The following is a 23,770-nucleotide window of genomic DNA, read 5'->3' on the forward strand; positions in this document are numbered from 1 at the left end:
CATTCAAGGTACTAAAGGGGATAGACTTAGTAGATAAGGACAGGTTGTTCACCCTCTCCAAGTTTAAGAGAACAAGAGGGCACTATCTAAAATAAAAAGGGGATAGATTCCATACAAATGTAAGAAAGTTATTTTCACCCAGAGAGTTGTAGAAAACTGGAATGCTCTTCCAGAGTCTGTCATAGAGGAAAACACCCTCCAGGGATTCAAGACAAAATTAGACAAGTTCCTGCTAAATAAGGGCATTCGCTGGTAGGGCTAATCTCAGTTAGGGCACTGGTCTTTGACCAGAGGGCTGCCACTTGAGCGGACTGCTGGGTGTGATGGACCACTGGTCTGACCCAGCAGCGGCAACTCTTATGTTCCATTCCATTCAACTTCTTCCTCCTTATACAATTCATGAGTGTAACCAATATAAAAGCAGTCATATCATATCAATATAATTTTCCTCTTATAATTATTAATTGATTGAGATAATAAATTTTAAAACCAGCCAGTTTATTTATCAAAGGATTTTAAAAATCAAATTATTTACCAAATCTATAAAAAGGGTTTCAGGTCATCACATTTTGTTGTTGATAAAATCAAGCAGAGCCTCTGGGGAATCGTAGTGAGTAGTTTATTGTTAAATTAACCCGCATCGTGTTCGGGTATAACAGACCATATTTTGCTCCCAGCTGTTGAAGTTGTGGTCTGAGTGAGAGAAACTGTTTTCTCAGGGCTGCAGTGTATTTAGCAAAATCCGGCACTTTAAGTTTTTAATTTGTTTGGCTGATGTAAGGATTTCCATAGTTTGATTGAATCTGAGAAGCTTAAAAAGTAAAGGGCTGGGACCTTTTTAGTTAATTGGTATGTGAGATGGTATAGGATAGCAACGTTCTATCTCTAACGGCTGCTTGAATTTAAGGGAAAGCAGTTTAGGTAGAAATTCCTCCAGAAATTCCCAGAAGACCCAGAAGGCGGATATTGTTCCTCCTACTCCTGTTATTTGCATCTTTTAGCTCTTTAGTGAGTCTAATTACAGTTTTGTGATCAGACTGGCATTGAAATAAAGTATCTTCTGTCCTTGACATTCTATACTCCAACTGCTCCATTCTTACATTAGAAACTGCCATTTGCTGAGATAGGTTTGAAACATCTGACTGTACCTTAGAGAGTTTATCAGTGTTATCTTGGATTAAGATTTTAATTGTCCGCAGTTCTGTCATTATCTGGTCCAGTATTTCTGTTGAATTTTTCGGGAGTGGTACTTTTGAAGGAGTAGGAGGATCAGGCTTAGATCGTTTTGCCCCTCTTACAGCTGCAAATGCTGAATCCAGTCTTGTTTGTCTGGTAGTTGTCATCTTTAAGCTTTAAATATGCTCCTTTAGTTAGTTAGTTAGTTGAAAGGGAAAACTTATTTTAAAAAATGCTGATAAATATTTTTAAAGTGCTGGGAGGGAGAGAGCCAACGATCCAAGCTCTGCCCCCCGCTTTGTGTTTTTTTAAACTTTATTGTTGGTAGATCTTTTTGACTTGGTCATTTTAAAAGTAGCTCGCAAGCCAAAAAAGTGTGGGCACCCCAGCACTAGGGGCTAGATGCACTAAAGATAGTAACTAGATCGTTGTTGGCTGATTCTCTGGCTGATTCTCCAACAGCGATCGAAGCGCTATCAAGTTTGCATGCAAATGATTTGCACGGACCAATCAATTGCTCAGTGAGCGACTGACACATGCACAGAGCCCTAACAGCATTAACAGTGGAAGCAGCCTCCTCTCATTGCTGTTAGGGCTTCTGGGTTGTTGTTTTTTAATGGCACAGATTTTTTAATCTACTGCATTAAAAAAAAAAAAAGAACCCTCCCAGCTCCAGGAATCCCACAGCCACTGTCCCCCAACCCAAAAAAATGCCAGTAGGGATACTGCCACCGTAAGCCCCCCCCCACCCCTTGAACCCCAAAATATGGCAGAAGGGATGCCCACTCCTTCCAGTCACCAGATACCACCCCACCCCCACCCCCCAATAATGGCAGGAGGGATGCCTCCCCCTGAACCTCCCCCCCCCCCAGACTTTATTAAAACATTGGAAGCAGGAAGCCTGCTTCTTGCCCACCAGTCTAAATGTGATGCACGGGGAGGGGCCTAAGGCATCTAGTGCATCTAGCCCCAAATCCAGGATGCTTGAGAGTAAAGTTTCAAAATTAGTGCCTGCTGTTCTTGCAGCTGCTGAAATGTACAGGATGAGCTATTGATGGGAGGTACTTGGCAAGAGGGAGGGGCTGTAGTGCAGATCTCACCTTGATTACGGTAGTTGCTGTTTCTGCCTTATTCTATCTTGTGAAGGTAGTGAGGGAAAGATTTAGTTGCCGCTGAATTGTTATTGTGAGCAGTCATCACTTCTGACCAGGTAATCTGTGCTGTGCTGTTCAAAACTGGGCATTTGGTAACCCTGGCTGCTGCTGCCTCCTAAGGGTAAGGAGCTTCCCACTCTCCTTGGCTTTCTCTGGGAGCAAAGGGGCCAGAAATGATCTGTGTGCACCTTGGGCTCAGCTCTGTTTCCATGTGAGAATAGGAACTGAATTGGCTTTGCACCGCTTCTGTGGTGAAGTAGACATAGTTTCAGACTCTGCTGTTTCCTTGGGGGTTGGGGAAAAATTAGTGAAATGTCATTCTGGGTTTTTTGCATGAAATTTTGTCTTGTGGATAAAAGCACAAAAGTAGTTGAAGTGCCATGTATAAGAGAAATTTGTGCTAATTTACTAACATTTTAGGTTAGTTCTTTGTGCTGTAGTTGGGGTACATCCTCTCAATTAGGGACTGTGTCTTCTGCACAGTTTCGCTTTTCAGCTGCTATTAGTTTAAGCAAATGAGGCCCCATATCCCTCTGAATCCCCATGGGCCATCCCTGGCTATATTGCCTGCTTCTGGAGCAGGGTAGGAAGGACAGAAGGAGGGGGTTTAGATTAGGGGAAAGAAATATCTGTTTTCTGATCTGTCTGCTCTTGGGTCAAACCCCCTCCCCATCCCCCCTCTTAAACATGACCAGCTCCTTATCTTTCCTCCTAAACCTGCCTCTCCTGTTCTCTATTTCTGTGGACAATGTCCTCATCATTCCTGTCTCATTAGCTGGTAACCTCAGGTTAATCTTTCATTCATCTCTCTACTTCTCTTCACATATCCAACAAACCACCAAAACCTGTTGTTTCTTTCTCTACAGCCGGGGTGTCAAACTCAATCACATAAGGAACAAAATCTAAAACACAGGCTAAGTAGCGGGCCAAATTTTTTATTAAGCTACTTATACCCCCTTTTATTAAACTGTGCTAGCAGTTTTTAGCACGGGGAGCCACGCTAAATGGCCCGTGCTGCTCCCGACGTTCATTGAATTCCTGTGAACGTCAGTGAAGGTACCTTTTAGGATAAGGCCCTCCGTTAGTAGTGCAGAGACTTGAGCCAGAGACTGAAGAGATGTAAAAAGGCTTTTATTAAACAAGCATATATGCTGGACTTCTGGGCAGAACTGGCTGCATAAACAGAAGACCCTGAGGATCTCGGACACAAAAGTTATATAGTGTCCTAACCAGTTCAAACCAGTTCTAATCAGCTCTGACCAAAAGGTAACAGCAGAGAGAAAAACAAAACCATAAATCCATCCTATAATCTATACAGCAGCATCCTGTTGCCTCCTAGCCGTGCCAGGCACTAAGACAGATACATAGAACAGGCCTGTATGTATACGTGATTTCTCAGAGCAATAAAATGGAGTCACAGGTTGCTGTTTTTAGTTTTACTACCCACTGATCTAAGATGGAGTTTTTCATATACACCGTGACCCAGGTATGTCAGCTAGCTAGGGATCCTTCATTCCCAACTTTTCTTCTGTAGGCTAGCTGACTAGCTGGGTTATGGGAGGTCAGGGCCATCTGTATCAGAGGTGGGGACTGGGTGATAGGAGGAAAGGGCCAGGACTAGGGCGGTGGTACTTTTGTCAATCGTAGTCCTAATAGTATGGTTAAGGGTTTTTAATAAACATGGTAACAGGCAAGGAAGAACACAAAATATGACAGAGAATACCAGGAAAATTATGGTGAGGGCTTTAAAGAGTCCTGGTTTGGAGGCCCAATCAGTCAGTGAGTTGAGTCCAAACATATCATCATCAGCCCAAGTAGCAGGACCGTAGACAGCAATGATGCGCTCCGGGGGCCAAGTGTCTCCCCATTTACCAATCTCCAGGCTTCTTTCAGAACGGGCCCGTTGATCGAATACTGGGACAGCCAGATGTTCTCCTTCGGATAACGGGAGGAGGAAGAAGGCTGATTTGATAGTGCCCAGAAAACAAGTGCCAGTCCAATTTGAGGGTAGAGTGGGGTATGCCATTTTCCCACAGATCCAGTAGTATCCTTCCGGTGCAGCCCAAGGGGCAGAAGCAGGCAGGTTGAGGTAGACATTTAATGTGGTAGCATTGCCAGTAGTATTCCATCGTCTGGGTATTTTTAACTTAGGATCTCCGGTCCAATAAGTCCATCCGGGCTGAGAGGTGCTATTTTTAGTCCATAAGGATTGGCACTGCAGGTGTCCAACACGAGTGGTAAAGGATGGTCCGAGGCGCTGTATGCAGTGTTTTGCCAGAATGGAGTTTTTCAGAGGCCAGCTGGGTGCCCCCGCAGACATAACAGTTTGTCAGATTTAAGGTGGCTCCTATGGTTTCAGCGAACTGTATGAAAAGGTTGCGAGTGGTGGCAGAGGGCACAAAGTCTTGTTGGTCAAGTTTCATATGTTCATAAAAGTCAGGAAACACAATGCTGTGTTGTTCAGGGATCCGATGTCTCTCAATGAGTTTGATGTGCAAGACAGTACCAGGGTCTGTGCCCTTACCGTATATCTGTAGGCCCACAAGATAGCGAGCTTTCCGGAGGCTATCATCGAGGTTCCATTTAAACGGCTGTAGGATAGTGAAGTTAAGTGGATTACAGTTCTGGAGGCCACAGTCAGAGGTAGTCACCCCTTTGGATAATATGGCTCGGGTGGTAGGCAGTCGGGTCATACCCCAAGTAGCCCAGGATACACATTTCCAGTAGTTACAGTAGTAGTGTTCGGAAGACCCTTCACAGTGGGACGGCTTCTGTCCCGCCAGGCACATGTATTTATCGTTGTGCATATATTCCCTCCTCCATGCTAGGGCACCACAACGTCCAAGGAAGGTGGGGTTCTGGTCCATGGCATGGCAAGCATCAAAGAGGACTGAGGCCGGGACATGGGGATTAGTGACCAGGGTTTGTTGAATCAGGGGGCCCTGATCCCAGACTGACCTGACCTCTATCCAAGTATCCCTATTAGTTGCTTTGGGGTCAAAACAGATCTGTGAATCTCCATTATTACATATAGAATATTCAACCTTGTTATATATACATACAGGGGTCACTAGTTGACCCTTACACTCATAATTAGTTTGAAATCTAATAACATTTTCCGTTTTGCCCCCATTGTCCACTAGTGCCACACAAGGGGCACACCCAGGCGTGGGAGGGGTAGGGGACATGGACAATGTTGGCAAGACGTAAATCACAAGCAGTAAATATACAACAGAGTTCATATTAAATATCTTGTCAGATCTCCGGATCAGACGTGCGTGATTACTCTTCCAGAGTGTGGAGCAGCCGCGTGATTTTCAGTTGAAGGTCAGTAGGCCCTTTTTCACAAATATACTCAGCAGCGGGCTTCACACGGCTGTAGTGAATCCAAGACTCGTAGCGGGACAATTTGACAGCTGTGGGGGAAGCAAGTAAGACAGTGAAAGGCCCTGTCCAAAGGGGTTTCAGTGGTTCTTTCTTCCATACTTTCAGCCACACTTGATCCCCAGGTTTGTAGAGGTGAACAGGGGTTGTAATTGGTAGCGGGGCTCTAGAAATGACCCAGTTCTGTAATTTCATAATGGTCTTTCCTAGCTGCTTTATCTCTGCGTCTGTGATAGCGTTCCCTATCTGTTCAAGAGACTCAGGGTCTGGGCTGACTATCGGCGGGGGTCGGCCATACATGAGCTCAAATGGGGACAACCGATTGCGTTTACCTGGGGTACAGCGGATGCGAAATAGAACAGAAGGAATCAGTTTGGGCCATGGCAGGCGGCTTTCTTCTGCCGCTTTGCCGAGGAGGGTTTTAATAGTTCTATTGATGCGTTCAACTTGGCCAGAGCTCTGGGGGTGATAGGCCGCATGTAATTTCCAGGTGATTTGCAGAGCCCGAGAGACAGGCGGGGCCATTATCGCTGCCAATCACTAGGGGCAGGCCATAGCGAGGGATGATGTCATGGAGTAAAACCTTTACTATTTCCCTACTTTTCTCTGTGCACACTGGGTAGGCCTCTGGCCACCCAGTGTGGGAGGGGGGCAAGTGGGTAAAATCTGTAGAGAGGACTTGCATGGGATGTGAACCGATAGGCTGGTGGCCAGGAACGGGGGGTCTGACAGAAGAGGGGTTGTGTCGGAGGCAAATGACACAGCGGAGCAGAACATGGGAGATGAGTTGAGAGAGATTCGGGATATAGAAATTCTGTCGGAGAAGGGTGCGGAGGGCTGGGTTACCGGCATGAGAAAAATCGTGTGCACGTTGGACAACAGTGAGGGCCAGGAGTTGAGGGACGTACAGGAGGGGGGTGGATGTGTGGGAGGAAGGTATAGTAATCCATCCGGATGGGAGGGTGCAATGGCCAGATTGCTGCGTGGCCCACTTGCGCTCGGGGTCAGTGTACTGGGGGGAAAGGGAATGAAGGAAAGGTTGAAGGGAGGAAAGGGATAACAGAAGAGGGGGTGTGGGCGGACCTTGGAGGGCCGCCTGGCGAGCCGAGCGGTCAGCCAAGGCATTACCGCGGCTGATGAAATCACGGAGGCGACGGTGGGCCCAGCAGTGCATGATAGAAACTTTGGAGGGTAACAAGATAGCATCCAAAAGGTCCAGGATGAGCTGGTGGTGTTGGATAGGGGATCCAGAGGAGGTGAGGAAGGAGCGCTGGCGCCAGAGGGCAGCGTGGGCGTGAACAGCTAGAAAGGCAATTTAGATAGGAAAAAAAAACAAAAATGCAAAAAGGGAGAGAAAAATCTCCAAAAATGGCCAATGGTATAGTTGGTTTCCTTGGGGCACCCCACAAACCAAACAGATAGACAACACAAAGATTACAGGGCATAAACAAACATAGAAAACAGAAAAGGCGTGGAACTTTTCTTCCAGCTGGCAAGGATTCAGAGCTGAACTTAGATCTGCAGAGAAATGCACAGTTATACAAAAACAAACGTCCATCATAGCACGAATCATAATTGTGTGCACACAGTGGCAAAGTAAAGTGCGATATAACACATGGCATAATAATCACATAATCATAAAAGGCATCTATTAATGGTTACTGGAACATCCGAAAGAGAAAACGTAAGAATGTGATCACTCTGGCTTGGTGCCCTGCCAATTACATTCATAAGGCAGACAGGGACGCAACTGCTAGGGTGAGCTTCAATCTTGAAAAATAAGCAAAACTTACTAGGTACAGTGTACAATGTTAAATATAGAGGTATTCTGAAGTATGGCAATGTCAATTCAAAGGGGAAAAAAAGAAACATGTTAAATGTTAAGTGCAAGGTCATTTCAAGGTTACTGAAAGCAGAACATTGTCCTCCTTCTCTGGGTAGAAAAAGGCTCATTGTAACAGGTCCAGAACAGCTCTGTATGTATGACTGCGAAGGAAAAGAAGAGACATTTTAACGTGACACCACCCCTGAGGTCACTTAGCCATGTTCCCTGCAGGCAGACCTGGAACCCTTGTCTGCCACCTGGGTCCCGCTACACTCTGAGGAGTGGGCACTGCTGCAGACTAGATGTAGCTACTTTAGTCTGCACTGTTCTTACATAATAACTACCCCCTTCCTCTGGAGTTTGAGCTACCAAGTTTATTTGAAAGGTATTTCTGTTTCCAATTGTATTTAGAATCTGATTGATAATAACACTTTATACAAACATGCATGGGAAGAAAGAATTCATAAAGAACACCAGGATAAAGACACAATACGGGAAAGCAAGGGAGACTGTTAGCACAAAAGAAGTAATCTCAATCCATCCGTTATCAATAAAACTCATTCATAAAGGAAAAAAAAAAAAAAAAAAAAAGTTGACCACATTACACCGCTATTGATTAAGTCCCATTGGCTACCTATTAGCCACCGAATTACTTTTAAGATATTATTCTTGGTTTTTAAAGTTCTAGCTTTCAATGAGCCTCAATTCATGTCTAGAATGATCATTCCTTATTATGCCCCTCGTTCTCTACGATCATCATCACAAGATTTATTAACTGTCCCTTCCTTAAAAATTGTGGGTACAAGAAGAAATGACATGTTTTCTGTTACAGCGCCACAAACGTGGAATGCACTGCTACTGTACATCAGAAAAGAAAAAGATCTTATCTCTTTTATAAAACTCTTAAAAACTTTGTTATTTAACTTTGTACTTGTGTCTTAAAATTGTTTGTCCTCTAAAATGTTTTTTTTTTTTTTTTTTTTTTGTTCAGCGCTTAGAATGTTTGTATAGGCGATTCATCAAATAATAATAAAACTTGAAACTTGAACTTGAATTATCAAGCCCATGTTTAGCAAATATTTCAATTTTCAGAAAAATATGGATACTTAACCTCTATCATTGTTAGTCTTGTACTTTAAATCCCCCAACACTGGAATACAAAGGCAGGGATGTGCCCAACACAAACCCCACATGTCTGACAAACGGTCGCTTTTTTTTTCTTTTTTTATTACCAGCAGACACACTTTGACAACTGCGAGAACACGTAAACTATCTGGCTCAACTTTCTTTAAATTACTCACTGTCTGTAACAAATCCACTGCACGCAACATATATCTAAAATCACAGTCCTTATTCTCGTTCATCAGTGCGAACTCACATTCTTAATTCTGTCTTGATCCACATGCATTTTACCCTGTTAAGCAACTTACACTATCCTGTCTGCAACTTTCGGCAAAACAATCATGCTGGCTTGCTTTACCAACTTTTCCCAGGTTTCCAACCTAAATGCTATTTCCATCTCCCCGGGTAATTTCTCAACATCACCAATTTCTTGTTCTCTGTGTCTTGTCAGGTGTCCCCAGAGCTTTTGTTTTTTTAATTTGACAAGTATGACAAAAAGTTGATTATATTCCAAATACTAAGCCTTTGACAACAATAAAAATAAGGATGAAGAAAACAATAAAAAATCTTAGGGTCGCCATAATCGCCAGAAAAGGCAGTTGTAAAATATTTAAGCATGATCTGAAGGGGCTCGATGGTGTTCTGACCCATATTATACAATCTATATATGCACCCAACAAAAGTTCCAATTTCCAGAAACCAGAATCCTATATACCTCTCTGTGCTTCACAACTGATTAAGAAGTTACTAGACAGAAGAGATAGAGACAGGATAGAGAAGGAATCAACTTCTCACTTACCAAGACAGGTCCGGTACCGGCACAACAAAACCAGGAGCCAGAAATCTCCACCGATTCGTTCCTTCTCGAGGTGCAATCCGTTGTCTTCGACGAGAAACCGTTCCTGGTCAACCACCAGGTTAATGCCGGCTATTACGGGTCTCGTAGGAGGCAAGGTTTGAAATCCTCCGAGGGAGACGATCGTGCCAAACAGGCTCAAGTCTGTAGATCAAGTCCCTGTTCGGCTGCGCCAAATGAAGGTACCTTTTAGGATAAGGCCCTCCGTTAGTAGTGCAGAGACTTGAGCCAGAGACTGAAGAGATGTAAAAAGGCTTTTATTAAACAAGCATATATGCTGGACTTCTGGGCAGAACTGGCTGCATAAACAGAAGACCCTGAGGATCTCGGACACAAAAGTTATATAGTGTCCTAACCAGTTCAAACCAGTTCTAATCAGCTCTGACCAAAAGGTAACAGCAGAGAGAAAAACAAAACCATAAATCCATCCTATAATCTATACAGCAGCATCCTGTTGCCTCCTAGCCGTGCCAGGCACTAAGACAGATACATAGAACAGGCCTGTATGTATACGTGATTTCTCAGAGCAATAAAATGGAGTCACAGGTTGCTGTTTTTAGTTTTACTACCCACTGATCTAAGATGGAGTTTTTCATATACACCGTGACCCAGGTATGTCAGCTAGCTAGGGATCCTTCAGTCAGGAACAGCATGGGCCATTCAGCGCGGCTCCCCACGCTAAAAACTGCTAGCACAGTTTAATAAAAGGGGGGTATGTCTTAGTAGAAGTATAGGGTTACAACCTCTCCAACCCCATGCTGGCTCTGTGGTGTAAACAAAAAAAATTAAAAAAAAGATTTTTCCTCTCTCTCTTTTAGGTCCTAGTTCATGCTTGCTGTCTAACACCAGTTCTGACAGGATACAAATTTCAAATCCAACATATTGTAATCACAAAATAGAAAATAAAATTATTTTTTTCTACCTTTTGTTGTCTGGTCATTTTGTTTTTCCATCATCTTGGTCCCGTTTTTCTTTCTGCTTTTTTTTTGTCTATCTTCTGCTAATTCTGTTTTCAGAGTCTGCTGTGCATTTTTTCTCCTCTCTTGTTCCATTTACTTCTTATGCCTGTCTCCAACGTATTGATTTTTACCATTCAGCTTTCTTAACTTCTTTTCTTTTTTGCCTCTGTCCACTCAAATCTTGCCCTTCTTCTTATTAAATTTTCAGCTACCTCTCAATTCTCCATCTTCTCTCAGTTCCTAGCTCTCCCATTTCCCATCTCAGTCCTTTCCCATCCTCCTATTTCCTCCCCATTACCTCATCTCTCCTCTCTCTCCATGGTCCAACATTTTGCTCCAGCTCTTTTCTGTTGTTGTTCTTCTTTCCTTCCTCCCCCTTGATGCTGAACAATGAGAAGGAAGGAAAACAAAGAGATGCTGCATCTCTCTCCCTTCCACTCCCAGGCCTAACATTTCTCCCTCCCTTCCATCCGCAGATCCAACTTCTCTCTCTTTCTCTTCCTAACTGCCCCCATCCCATCTCTACCATTAAGTGCCTGCCTCCCTCCCCCAAGGTCCACAATTTCTCCTTTTCTCTTCCCAACAGTTCTCCCTTCAAGTATCTCTTTCCCTCTTCCTCTACACCAACCCCAGATCTAACTTCTTTCCCTTCAGACCATCTCCCTCTCTCTCTCTCTGTCCTCTGTTTCTGGCCCCATAAGCTCTCCTCCCCACGCCCAATCTGGTGCTGTTTTAAATATCCCCCCTTCGTACTTAAAAAAAACAAAAAAACAGTTAGTCCAGGAGGCTTCCTTGGTCCAGCATGTCCTCCCCCTTCTCTCCACGCCGCTCTAATGTCGCCCTCATCTTTGACACGCTGCAAAATCTGGCAACCTCAGCAGTGATTCAGCAACGTTGCCCGTGGCACCCCTTCCTGCTTTCCATCTGCTGTGGTCTGCATCCAATGACTCAACTTCCTGTTTCAGCCTGGGTGGACCACAACAGATGGAAAACAGGAAGGGGAGCTGCGGGCACTGTTGCTGAATTACTGCCGAGGTCAGCAGAATTTTCAGCGTGACAGAAGGTGAGGATGACATCAGACCAGCGTGGAGAGAAGAAGGAAGACATGCTGGGCCATGGGGACCATCCAGAGCTTTGGGGGCAGGCCGTGAGAGGAGAAGTTCCCAGACCATGATTCTAAGGCTGGAGCACTGCTGTGGGCCACATAAAACAGCCAGGTGACTCGGATTTGGCCCGCGGGCCTTGTGTTTGACACATGTGCAAAATAATCGGAGTGGCTCCCATAGCTTCACCTCAGGGCGTCCATCTAGAACGTGCACATCATGTGACCAGCCTAAGTTGAATTCTAAAGAGAAGTGACAACTGTGTTCCAGGTTACTATCCCAGAAATTAAGCCTTGAATATGGATGAGATCTATTCTGTCAGACTTTGACAGCAGAAATAAAAGTATAGGAGATTCCCTACCAAATCACAAATGATTTATGGGAGCAGACTATTAATGAGGTAATTTGCAATTACCTTCTTCAGTAATCTATAACCCTCCCTCCCCCTCAGCTAAGGCTGGGTACTCCTTTACTAACTGAAAGTAGATGGCTGGCTGAGTTGGCAAGAGGCCAGCTGCCTGCCAGAAATCCTAGTGTGAGATTCAAACTCAGGTTGTGGACCCAGTAGGCAAGCGACCTACCAACTACAACATGAGGCCTTAGTAATAAATGGTAAAAAAGAGCTTCCTAGCCATAGCTAGAAGGGAAGTAAGGAGCAGAGAGACTGACTCACTAGAATGAAGGGAAGCTGAGAGCACATATTAGCATTTTTGTTTATCTTCAGTGCTGAATGTATAACTTTAAAGACATACCCCACCCTGGAACCCTGAGGCTTTGTATGAATCATTTGCAATTTTAAAAAATGCTGAAAACACAATTATTTTTGGATGCCTTTTTATGACACACTATGGAAGAATAACGATCCACTTTTAGTAAATATTGAAGAGAAATTGTGTGTTTTTTTATTTTATGGCCTTACCCAGACATGAAAGAATTTTATGTTGATTACACTGTAAAATTAAATAAGTTTGTTATAATTTGAGTTATGTGTTGTTTGCTTGAATATTATGGGGCTCATAATAAAAAAAACCCACATCTAAAAAGTGGCCTAAATGAGTACTTGGACGATCAAAAAGCCTGATCATCCAAGTACCCATAACCAAAGCTGGTTTTAGATGTATCTAAAACCAGCTTAGGCCTTTCCCCTGCCTCTAAATGCATAGAGCGAAAAGAGGCGTTTTTAGAGGAGGGGATAGGGTGGGAGGTGCGCGGGAGGTGGGTGGACCTAGACATAGGCATAGAGCAGGTATAACCAAAACTTTAGGCAGGTTGTCTAGTCAGCACTTATATGTTTTGACTTAGACCAAGTCAAAACAGGTATAAGTGCCGAAAAAGGGGCCACTGAGCTGATGGCGGTTGCCGTGATGAGCTCAGCGGCCCCTGCAACCTGCCTACCCCCCACCTCAACCATCGTGGCAGGAGAGATGGTTCATCTCCCTGCCGCAATAGCGATACCACCAAGTGCCGCCAAACGCAGCACTTAGCTATCGCTATTGTGGCAGGAGAGATGAGCCATCTCTCCTGCAGCGATCCACCGCTCCTCCCCTACCGACAATGATCTGGATAGAAGGGAGCCCAAGTCCTCCTGCCCTGGTTACCACCCCATCCCACCGAAACGATCCGGCCAGGAGAGAGCCCAAGCCCTCCTGCCCCGGTAACCACCCCATCCAACCGAAATGATCCGGCCAGGAGGGAGCCCAAGCCTTCCTGCCCATGCGAACACCCCACCCCGCTTAAAACGATCCGGGCATGAGGGAGCCCAATCCCTCCTACCCAGGCGACCCCCCCTCACAAACACTCGATCCGAGCAGGAGGGAACCCAACCCCTCCTGCCCAGATGACCCCCCCATATACTCGATCCAGGCAGGGGGGAGCCCAAGCCCTGCTGCCCAGGTGACCCCCCCATTATGATAGGGGCAGGAGGGATTCCAGGCCTTCCTGCCCTTGGCACACCCCCCTTCCACATTCGCCTCCCCAAACCCCCGATTGCCCCTCCTCCACCCGCCGACCCGCAAGACCCCCCCCACCGACCCCCGCAATACCAGCCCCCACCCCCACCCCCAACATCCCCCTGTACCTGTAAAAACATTGGCCGGATGAACGGGTTCTAAGCCCATCCGTCCGGCAGGCCCTCCATCCATCGAATGGCGGGCCTTAGGGCCTGATTGGCCCAGCCACCTCAAACCCTACCCATAGGTGGGGCCTGAGGCGTCTGGGCCCACCGGAATCGGCCCAGTAGCCTTAGGCCCCTCCTGTGGGCACATGGGACCCATCCATGGCTCATTTCTCCTGCTACGATAACAATCGCCCAACCCCCAGAACCGCGGCACTTCAAGGTAAGGATTGCCGGCAAGGGGGTGGGCGATCACAGTTGCTGGGGGGGAGGGTGTGGATTCTGTAACCGGTGTTGTTTTTAATAGACATCAGTTACAGAATCCAGCTGGCTTTGGGTGTTTGGGACTTAGGCTTTTTTTTGGTTCATTATATATGGTAAGTGTAGATGTAGTGGTGGTCTGGCCATTTAAACAGCTGAACGTAGAGGCAGGCCATTATCAGAAAAAACCTCCTTTTGGACGTTTTTTTTTATAATGGACATTTTCCCTGCTTCTACTTTCAACATTTAGGGTCTTAGGCCAAAAGGGGACTTAGATGTTTTTTTAAAATTATGCCTCTCCACGTATTTTTTTTTAAATGGAAACCGCTTAGATTTAAGTGGTTTATACATTTTAAAATAAATAAATAATCCAACAAAGTTGGGGCAGTCTTCAGTGAGGGCTATACACTTAGTTGAGTGATTTTCAACTTTTTTTCGTTCCATCGGAAAAAAGCGGAAAATAGCTGGACTAAGTGCTAGATTCACTAAAGCCCTCTTACCTGTCCAATCCTGTTCTACTCCATTTCCGAGTCTTGCTGGGCAACCCATTCACTAAAGGATCGCCATGCAAATCAACTAATCGTAAACATGCCCACAAGCAATCTCAAGGATTGCTGGAGACCATCATTGATGGCTGTACGTGCGATCCCGCATGCGCCGCTCTCCTGCACCGGCGGGAGAAGGGTGAAGGGCTGGAGAAGTAATGGCAAGCACGCAAGGCAAAGGCAGACTGGCTGCAGCCTCTAGAAGCAGAGGGGGGAATTGCCAGACTACGGAACTGAACATAAAACCTGCCCCGACTCTCCTGCTCTCTGCTGCCCTTCCCCGCAATGCATGCCCGTGGTTTTAAAGCGGGGCTGCACTGCGGGGAAGGGCGACAGAGAGCAGGAGAGTCAGGGCGGCATTTTTCCCCACAGACTCAGCAGGCTTGCTGCTTGAATACAGGAGGCAGGCAGGACGGCAGGCACGCATGGCAAAGGCAGTTGAATCCATGCATTTTAATCGGTGAAGTACATTTTTGTTTCCAGGAAGAACAACTTATCCTTTCTCTTTCCCAGAATACCAGTCTCAGGCTGCTTATGCCGACGCGCGCTGAGAATGAAAGTTCCACTCACAAGTACGAGACTGAGCTTGTAACAACGGCAAGGCAGAGAGTAGAGTTTTTTTAAACGTGTCTTATTAACTCCCCCCCCCCCCCCCAAGGACTGTTGTTTCTGCTGCTGCTCTTGCTTAAAAAATGCAAGTGGGGTTTCTCATATCCTATGGTCAAGCTGCAAGCAGGGAGTTCTCCTAGGACAAGCAGGATGAGTCAGCCACATATGGGTGTTGTCCCAACAGTTCCCAATTTGCGGATAAGCTCTCCAATAGCTTAGAGAGATTTTTTTTTCTCTCTCTCTCTGAGCACGTGCAGTGCCCGGGCCCCACTGGGCATGCCCGAGCCCTACCCATTTCCCCCTGCTTCCCCCTAATCCCCAGTCTTTAGTTTCCGTCCGTTCCCATCGGTCGGATTTTCTACAGCTCTCCATTACAACTTTTCTACTCATCACCTTGAAGATGCCTGAATCATCTAAAGAAACAACTGGGATGCAGGAGAAGGATGAATACACTGGATCCTCATGAATTGTGCGCCCACTGATTGGATCCGGCGCTCGAGGTTTCCGTGTTGCTTGCATTGTGCGCACATGTCACCACGTGCACGCAAGCTAAGGAAGAGGGCACTGAGAGACTTCATGAAAAGAAGTGAGGCCCGAGAATCTTCCTCCAGCAGCCATCCTCATCGGAATGCAGCAGCAGGGGATCCACAAGCTACAGCGGCAAGGAGCCTCCAGGATGCCCTGGCTCAGCTAATCCCCCCGCCTGCACTCGGCCCGGTAGAGAAATATCTCCCGGAGTCCCTGCATGTTGCCGCTTACAGCCAGCCTCTGCAGGGCAGCCGATAGGAGTCTCACCAGACCGAGAGATCTCTCCAGGAGTCACTGCATGCTGCCGCGTAAAGCCAGCCTCTGCGGTCAGCAGATCGGGGTTTTCGCCCTCCAGACTGAGAGATCTCCCCCGGAGTTTTTGCATGCTGCCGCGTAAAGCCAGCCTCTGCAATCAGCAGATTGGGGTTTTCGCCCTCCAGATTGCATGCTGCCGCGTACAGCCAGCCTCTGCAGGGAGCCGATCAGGGTTCCCCCTCCAGCCCCAAAGGTAAGTCCTTTGGGAAAACCTCTGATAATCTTTTGCAGCCTCGAGGGCTCTGCCCCACCCTCCTCCCAATCTGAATTTAAGGAGAAAGAAACTCCCATGCTTCTTTCCCTTGGAGGGGACCTGCAGACTTCTCCTACCAGCAGGAGACATGCTGCCCCAGAGTTCAGCTTGTAAAGGACATGCTGAAAAAAAAACACAAAAAAAACAAACAACAACTCGATGCTTCTTTCCCTCTTGGGGTCCTGCAGAGTTCTGCAGAGTCCTGCAGGGTCCTGGAGAGTTCACACCTCTCCCACCCCTCCCCTTCTCATGTCAGGAACGAGGAGTCTGCCTTTCACAGCAGGGTGCTGATATCATCAGTGATGCGGCATGTCAGACCACGCCTCTCCAAAGGTGGGGGTTTGAAACTCCTCAGCCTAAAAAGCTGTTTGCACTTCAGATACTTAGGCAGACAGTGCTTTTCCAGCCAGCATGAGAGACTCTGCTACTATTTATGATTTCTATAGCACTGAAAGGCATATGCAGCGCTGTACAGTTTAATATACAATAGGAAGTACAGCAGGAGAAGCCCACTCAAGAGGCATTATCACTCCTCTTTCTCTGCCTCCAGGCACAGTGGGAAACGCAGCTAGGAGCACTGGCACAGATGAAAGGGTGCATCCTGCCCCGTCTCTGCAGGCTCTCCCCCCCCCTCTCAAGAAGGACAGAGAATGTCGGTGGGGTACATGGAGCCACACAACCAGTCAAGTGGAGCAGCACATGAACCTGCGAACCACCAGGGGTGGGACCAGCAGCAACAGTTAATCCTCCTGCTGACCCACTCCTCTCTCAGCGGGCAACACTCCCCCCAATGCCCCCCTTTAGAGGGAGCCACGCACAACAACATGGTGCATTCCAGCGGCATGCCATGCACCCAAGCAACGGAGGAACAAGCAACACACCAGCCTCCAGCCACGCCCCGAGTCACCACCCACAAAAATAAATAAATAAATAATTAAATAATTAACCAAAAAAAAAAAGAAAACCCACAAACGAGGACTCACCCCAAGTCCCTCCAGAAACTCACAGCCTTTCTCAAGATCCACGTGGGTGGACAAGTACCCAAGACAGAGTATTACAAGGCCTGAACTACCAGTACCAGTACTTCACGCAGGCAGTAGCGATTCCAGTCCACAAGAATCTCCTGGACTGCAGAGACAAGATTTTGGCTGACTCCCTCTTCAGGGCAACCAACATCAAGGAGACTGGGATTGAATTACCAGATCTTTCCAGCCCAGAGATTCGACAACCCGCAGCAGCCATACATGGACATTGCGGTAGCCTTGGCGCTTAAGAGAAACAGGGCAGCACGACACCCCCCCTCCAACGCCCCGTCAGGGAAGGACCTGAAAAACCCTGGATTCCACGGGGAAAAAGACCTTCGAGGGCGCAATGCTGAGCGCACGAATTGCTGCGCTCCAGTTCCAGATGCGGCTTTATCAGGAGGCCAGTGAGAGAAAATAAAGAAATAAAATAAAATAGGGACTCCAGCTCACTACTGAGCCAGTCCGCACTGGCAGCAGTCTGTGCCCCAGCGCTCGCAACAGTAACATAACTGCTACTCAAACAAGCACCGCCCGAGGGGCAGGGGCATCCAAGGGCAGCCTTCATCCCAAGACAAAAAACAGAACCTTGACCACCCTCCGGCCCAGCAGGATCAGATTGTCTGCGAAGGCTTGGCCCAGGATCACCATCGACCAGTGGGCCCTCAGCATCATCAAGCAGGGATTCTGAATTTGTCTCCACTCCCCCCCCCCCCCCCCCGAGTGGGCAGGGCACCCTCCATCTGACGACCCAATTTTGCTGCAGCAAGGAGAGGACCTGCTTCAGCAGAATCAATAGAGGCGGTGATGAACAGAGGAGATCACCAAGGGGTTTCTACTCCAGGAACCCCCGCGTCCCCATGGACAAGGACAATGCTCGATCCTGGATCTCTGGAAGCTCAACAGGTGCATACACAAGGTCCAGAGGCACTCTCTGGGTACAGTCTTGGCCCTGTTACAGCCCGAGTATTGGCTAGTATTCCTGGACTTACATGATGCATACACTCACGTGCCCATGCACCCAGCCCACAGGAGGCATCGTCGCTTCTAAAGCCAAGACAGACGCCTCCACTACAAGATCCTACCCCTTGGACTCTCAATGGCTCCAAGAGCGTTCACAAAGTGCGTGGCAGTGGCACATCCTCGCCTTCAAGGGGTGTGCATCCTATCTTATCTCGACAGCTGGCAGCCCCGACAACCACCATAACCCTCCTCCAAGAACTGGGGTTCCTCATCAACTACATGAAATCCCACCTGATACCCCCCCAGGGGATATCGTTCATCTGGGCAGTCATCGACACCACACAGACCAAGGCCGTCCTAAGGGACTACCAGATCGACGCCATGACATCCCTGGCCCAGTGCATCCCTGCCAGCAGCTCATCGTCAGCATGCTCCCTCCTGTGTCTCGGCTGCGGTCTTTGTTGTCCAGCACACCAGACTACACATGAGATCCCTGAAAGGGCACCTCAGACGTCACTGGGACCAGTGTACCAAACCTCTGACCACCCAGATACCCATTCGCCAGCCCATACACAAGATGCTTCACTGGTGAACGGCCCGAGATAACTTAGCAAAAGGGAAACCAGACCACCACTTCACCAGCTGGTGGCCACCATGGATGCCTCCAAACATGGAGGGAGGACACACCTTCTCAATCTTCGCACAGGCGTCCTCACTCCATATCTACCTACTGGAGCTCAGGGCCATAGGGAATGCCCTCGAAACCTTCAAACAATGGTTGACAGGCAGGGCAGTCCTCACCCAAACAGAAAACCAGGTGGCCATGCACTATATCAACAAGCAGGGAGGGACAGGGTCAGCCTCATTATGCAAGGAAGTTTGCCGCATGTGGGAGTTCACCAACTCCATTCAATGTCCCATCCAGGCAACTTACCTCCCAGGGGAGCAGAACGACCTGGCAGAAAGCCTCAGCCACCAGCTGGATCCCGATGAGTGGTGTCTCAACCCATCGGCGACGAAGAAGATCTTCAGCACCTGGGGCACACCGAGCATTGACCTGTTTGCAACCGAACCGAACTCAAAATACTTGACCTTCTGCGCAAAGAGATCAACCCATCGCCGTCTCAGCCCCAACGGTCTGTCTGTGAGTTGGAACCATGGACTCTTATACGCCTACCCGCCATACCCTAAGTCCTGCAGAAGATCCTTCAGGACAGAGCAACGGTGATCATGATTGCCCTGTCCGGGCCCCTGCAACTATGGTTCCCGTTCCGGCAAGGGATAGCGGTTCACCCACCTCTCCCCCCTCCCAATCAGTGCAGTTCTCATAACACAACGCGGGAACCTTACCCTCCACCACAACCTGCGTTCCTTAGCCCTGACCGCATGGATGATGAGAGAAAGAACCTACCACAAGACGTGGAGCACACACTTATGGCAGCCAGAAGACCTTCAACCAGAAAACGCTATGGGATTGAAATGGAGAAGGTTCCGCTACCGGTGCACAGACACACAGCGAGACCCTTACAACTGCCCCATACCGGACATCCTGCAGTACATACTGAGCTTATCTCAGTGGGACCTAAAACCCACTTCCATCAAGGTCCACCTAAGTGCAATCGCGGCATACCACACTGGCCTAGACAACAAACCAGTGTCGAGGCATTCAGTAATCACAAAATTTCATGAAGGGACTGTCCAATCTGCACCCACCGGTCAGACCACCACTGCATGGATAGGACCTCAACTTGGTGCTGCATAAGCTCACCTCGACCCCTGCAAACCTTTGGGGGAGGCAGATCCCGTATTCCTGGCCGGGAAAACCCTGACCATCGTGTCGGCCTACACACTCCTCCATGAGAACAGGGTGGTACCCAGAACCCACCCCCGATTCTTCCCAGCACTCTACATCTCCCCACAGGGAGGCACACAGCCACCTCAGCAACACCTCCTGGACTGTGTGCGGGCCCTGACTATGCAGCAGATTAGACAACCCTCAATTGTTCGTCTCCTACGACCAAAACAGACCAGGACTTCCGGCCACCAAACGCAGGCGCTCGTGCTGGGTATACAAGTGCATCCCCTTCACCTATAGAAAAGCGCAGCGTCAACCGCAGGTGGGAGCCCACGCCCACCAGCGCAGAGCCATAGCCACCACAACGGCTCATCTGCACCACACACCAATAGGGGACATCTGCGATGTAGCCACTTGGTCCTCCATGCACACCTTCACCAAGCACTACTGCCTCGACATAGCATTCCACGCTCCAAATGCATTCGGCCGAGTAATCTTGGAAGTGGCTCTTCCCTCCTGGGAGGGACAGCAACCACTAGCACAGCCTTGCCGAACACTGATCAAGTAGGGTGTTATAAATATTGATTAAGTAGGTCTTCCAGCACTTCTGTCTAGACTGAATGTGGAATAGGCAAGTATGAATTCTCACATGCAAGTACGAATTATCACTGTTGACCAGTTGGTTTCTCACTGTTCATTGATTGTCATTGACCAGTTTCACTGTTTTGTGAGTTAAGTAGGTCTTCCAGCACTCCTGTCTAGTCTGAATGTGGAATAGGCAAGTATGAATTCTCACATGCAAGTACGAATTGTCACTGTTGACCAGTTGGTTTCTCACTGTTCATTGACTGTCATTGACCAGTTCACTGTTCTGTGAGTATTATTGCTCAGTTAACACAGCACTTTATCTAAAACCTTGTTTCCTCAACTTCACCTGCTTCGCCTGATTACTCTGCCTGGCTCGGCCTCCACAGCCAGGCGAGGGATGCACAGAGCGCTAAGGCGCAGGTCCAGTCGGTACATCCCTCGGCTAGGGAGTCACCCATATGTGGCTGACTCATCCTGCTTGTCCTAGGAGAAAGTGTAGTTACTTACCTGTAACATAGGTTCTCCGTGGACAGCAGGATAGTCAGCCACACAACCCACCCGCCTCCCCATACGGCCAACCTGGCCACAGCTAGGAACATCCTGGGGATTAGGGGGAAGCAGGGGGAAATGGGTAAGGCTCGGGCATGTCCAGTGGGGCCCGGGCACTGCACGTGCTCAGAGAGAAAAATAAAAAATCTCTCTGAGCTATTGGAAAGCTTATCCGCAAATTGGGAGCTGTTGGGACAACACCCATATGTGGCTGACTATCCTGCTGTCCACGGAGAACCTACGTTACAGGAAAGTAACTACACTTTTCAGGGCTGCAGGGCTGGTATTTCAGCGCGGGAGAGAGCAGGAAAGGAGTGAGCGATTGGTCCTCCCTAGTCGCTTGGTTTTGGATCTGCCAGCCCGGTCGGTGTGCCTGAAAAATGTTGGTGAATCACTGCCTTGCTAGATTTGCATGCCATTTCCCTAATTTGCATGCGTGGATTGGATCAGATACGGACAGGATCGCCAAGAAGGTTAGTGAATCGGGTCGGGATCGTAATGGGGTTGCAAACCGATCGGTACACAATCGGTTTGCTTAGTGAATCTAGGCCTAAGTGTATAGCTCTCGATGGAGACTGCCCCAACTTTGTTGGTTAGGCTGAGAACTTTTCAGTAGCCCCTCGTATTATTGTTATAGCCAGTCTTACCTGAAAAGTATTCAGCCTCCCATACACAAAATGGTTTTTGGGGGAGTGTATGTGTGTGTGTGTGTGTTGGGGGGGGGTGAGGGGGCTTTTACCAATCATTATAGCATTACAAGGAGCTCACTTGTACTGAAATGAGCACGTTGTGTAATACACAGCAGGGAACACCCACCTTTTATTGTGCGAATCTTTTTGGCAAGTCCAGAGTTGTCGGTAGGTTCATTTTGCTTAAATTTAGAAGCTGTTTTTATGCATGTTTTGGCTGTGTGTGTGTGTGTCCCATACCCAAAAGCTGCATCCTGACCTTAAGCGCAGAACACAGAGACAAAGCAAGCACCACAGGCGGCGTCCAAGTTGCACTGTGAAATTTAAAAAAAGGACATTCAAACTTGCCACAGTAAAAGAGGCTTCAGCTGCATCTGGAAGGTTTTTCTTTGTTTGTTTTTTGCCCTTGCTACTGCTTACCATAGCCTTACACTGTACTGGGCCTGCGCACAAGAGCTGTGCCCAACACTCAGCTCTTATGTGCAGGCACCAGGCAGAGTTCCTCCCTCTTTCACCAAGTTACTCAGCACAAACAGCATGTATATAATTTAAATTTGCATGGCTATTTGTGCTGAGCATTGCCCAGCAAAGAAAATTGCTCCCAACCTGCTATTTTCTACCCAGTTATCATAGCTCTGTACATCCTGTCCTGATGTTTCTATAGTTCAAGGAATAGATTTACCCATGCACTGGGTAACCAATCTTACCTGCACAGTAAGCTTTTGAGCATTGGAACCTCAATCTCCCCTCCCTTGCTGCACCCTTCCCCCATAAGCCCACACACACTTCTGGTCCACCATCTCCCCCACCCCCCAGGTCTGCCTTGTAGCGGCAGCCAGTCCTGACAACACCTACCCTCTCTCTCTAGTTCACAGGTGTCAAACTCAAGGCTTGCGGGGCAAATCCGGCCCGCCTGGTCGTTTTAAGCAGGCCCACAGTCCGATGCCCCCAGTGTTAGCTTTTGTCGGCTCCCTCCTCCTCCTCACAGCCGTAGTGTGCACGGAGCCGCGTGCAGTGGCTCCTCGCGTGTCCCACATCTCATCCAGAAGCATTCCCTCTGACTTTGCGACATCAGAGAGAAGGCTTCTGGTTCAGATGCAGGACGCACTAGGAGCCGCTGCACGCGGCTCTGTGCACACTACGGCTGTGAGGAGGAGGGAGCCGGCCACAAGATAACACCAGGGGGGGCATCGGACCGCAGGCTGCATAAAACGGCCAGGTTGTTGCTGGCTAGAAGGTTAGAGGGAGGCACAGCATGGAGGGAGGGAGACAAAAAAGGTAGGGAGAATGATTAGTGTTTGAATTGTGTCAATTTTGAGCATTTTAATCTGCTGTCTATCTTTTGCACTGCTCAGGAAGAAATAGATTTGTTTCTTTTTCTCTGTGGGTTGTACTGCATGCAGAATCTTGAATTTTAGGCTGTTTTTAAAATATATTTAGTACTTTTAGTTTATGGTCCCATATTTGCATAGGGGTTATCTGTGTTCTGATAGGAATGAATGTTGAGAAGCATACAGTGTGTTTTGTGTAGTTTAATTTTGTGGTTAGCCATTACAATTATGTGTTAATAAGATTATATTGTGTGTGTATATATGAACAATGAATGGAAAAAATGGTGTTATAATTAGTATTATTATGGGGGGGGGGTCTGGGGCAGAGATTGGGTGGGTTCTGGCACACGTCTTAGCCTGTGTTTTGGATTTTGGCCCTTTAATGTGATTGAGTTTGACACCCCTGCTCTAGCCCCTGAAGCAGCAGAGCCTGTCCTGAGAACCCCCCTCTCTCCCTCACTTACTTGAAGCAGTAGTGGCAGCCATTGAGCAGAGGCAGCACTATAAACAGGCAATTTCTGGGCAGCCCCAGCAGGGTCTTTCCTCTGCTACGTTGGAAGTGACACGGCAGAGGAAAGGCCCTGCCAGGGCTGGTCGGAAGCAGTCTGTTTACAGTAGTGCTGCCGATTT

General features: G+C 47.9%; 1 protein-coding gene across 2 annotated transcripts in view; it reads left to right on the forward strand.

The window, feature by feature from the left end:
* Positions 1-2,318: 2,318 nt before the first annotated feature.
* Positions 2,319-23,770, forward strand: part of LOC117357413 (retinol dehydrogenase 7-like) — a 51,302-nt gene continuing 29,850 nt past the window's right edge. The window contains exon 1 of one of the 2 annotated variants that reach the window (XM_033937952.1): positions 2,319-2,386. The gene's annotated coding sequence lies outside the window, so the exon portion shown is untranslated. Of the gene's footprint in view, positions 2,452-23,770 lie in introns of both variants that reach the window. The other variant, XM_033937953.1, reaches the window with a different exon arrangement.

Source organism: Geotrypetes seraphini, chromosome 3 (assembly GCF_902459505.1).
Source record: "Geotrypetes seraphini chromosome 3, aGeoSer1.1, whole genome shotgun sequence".
Classification (NCBI taxonomy): domain Eukaryota; kingdom Metazoa; phylum Chordata; class Amphibia; order Gymnophiona; family Dermophiidae; genus Geotrypetes; species Geotrypetes seraphini.